Raw genomic sequence first — 2,062 nt, forward strand, 5'->3', positions numbered from 1 at the left:
ATTGGAAGCCTGGATCTCTTTAGCAGTTGGAATGGACTATTATGAATAAGTGGAAAGTTCCCTCTTCTCCTTGTTTATGAAGGACCAAAGCAGAAATTTGGAAAACCAGACACTTGAAGTGCAAATATAACACTAAAACTTTTGTAACCAAAGAGGTCCCTTTAACCAAGACCTGCTAAATGTTGAGTAACACAGCAAATGCTGAAAGATATAATGTTATTCATTGTTAAGAGTCTCTCCAGTTGGGACTGTAGACTGTGGGTGGTTGTGATGGTTCACAGCTTCATCCACCAGCTATGGAGGCTAATTCATTTCTTCTCAGTAACACTGAAGGATGAAGGATGTCTGATGAAGCCACCCTCCCAGTCCTAGAAAGTTGGGACAACAAAAGACTCCCTTTTTAAAAAATGAGCCAAGTTTTCTTTACGCTGCTTGGTTGCATATTCCTTAAAAAAATCTGTCCAGTTGCTGCACTTCCTCATTCTGGTAAACCTTCCAGAACTTTACCTGGACATGACCAATGGTCAACCTACAGTGGCTATGGCAAATAATCAGCAGACAGAAAAGGGATGCAGCCAGTATAATGTACCCCTCTAATGATCTGAAAAGGAAACCGTTCTTATTCAATCAGTAATAGTTACCCTAAAATTGAAAACAAGCCATAGCCACAACAATCATTAGCAAAATTTTATTTTTCAAGTGTTTCACTGACAGAAGACAAACAAAACGCATCAACCATTGGAAATCCTTCACTAAAAACAGTTAAGAAATAAATGTCCTAGGATAATTCCTTGTTCTCCCTTAAACTCAGACTCTGTCTCTCCCAATTAAATCTTTCTTTGCTTTTCTTCCTTCAGCTTCTTTTGTCTTCCATTTTTTCTTCTAGGAGCTCTGTTTCCCCTACATATACTTCTTCTTCCAAAGAAGTCTCCCTGCAACTCCTTTACTTCCTTTTTTATTCTCTCTTTCAGTTCCTTTATTTTAATTATTCTTCATGTCATGGACATTTGTTGGCTGCCTGTATGTTTCCCTGTCCTAATAGAATGACATGTTTCTGTTCAGGTGCCCACATTTTATTAGGCAACCCATCTACTTCAGAGGAAGTCATCCATAGCCCCAGCTTCATTGCTGTTACCTAGGTACAGTGGCTCTTTCCCAGTTTAAAATCTTACCAGCCAGATCTAAGCCAATCGTGACATGGCATTCCCCAGACCACAGTCATTGCTGCTGACATAGGGAGGGGGACAAGGCTGAATGGACTGAAGAGAAGAAAAACCTGCCTGTTACATGAGGCAATAAATTTACTATATTCCTTAAGTAGCAGAGTTGGGTTTCTGTTACAGTAATGCAACAAGGTTCATTGCATGATAAATATGTGATAGGTCAGATAATTTGCAACATATTGGAGAATACCAAAGAGAATAAACTGTTTATTATTACATTTTTCACATGGTTGAATGCTCAATGAAATAAAATTTGCATTGACAATAGCTCTTTTCCTCACAGAGAGGAAAAGGTTACAGGGCAGAGAGAATAGAACTAGCATTATGGTATGCATCCACACAGCACAGGTTCCAGAAAAAGTAGATTTCATAGAAAAAAGACATTTTCAATCAGTGGTAGCTCTTAAAAAAAAAAAACCCACAGAAAATCTCATACATTTCAGGTTCTTGCTTCAACTATTTCTAGTGGAAACTTAAATCACATCTGAAGTCACTTGAGGATTTCCAACTTGGAATCCTTCTGATTTCTGGAGCCTCCCAAGCGGCCTGAATCTTTCAAGCCAGCAGACTGTACTTAGTGACTTGCTATTTCCTTGTAGCACGTGAACCACATAGATTTTAATGACTTAAAAGAGGAAGTGCTAATTCCCAGCGGTCTGTATATGCCGAACAATAGAAGCACCTGGAAATGCTGCTTTCTTGGTTTTGGATTCAATTAAAATTTTTATCAGGTGCTAGGCACGTTAATTATGCGGTATGTCCCTTAATTTTCATAACAATCTGTGAGGTATTAAGTTGGTAACAGGGAGAGGAAAGGAGTTGGATATGAAACTACAAAG

This window comes from Eubalaena glacialis, chromosome 12 (genome assembly GCF_028564815.1).
Source record: "Eubalaena glacialis isolate mEubGla1 chromosome 12, mEubGla1.1.hap2.+ XY, whole genome shotgun sequence".
Taxonomy (NCBI): domain Eukaryota; kingdom Metazoa; phylum Chordata; class Mammalia; order Artiodactyla; family Balaenidae; genus Eubalaena; species Eubalaena glacialis.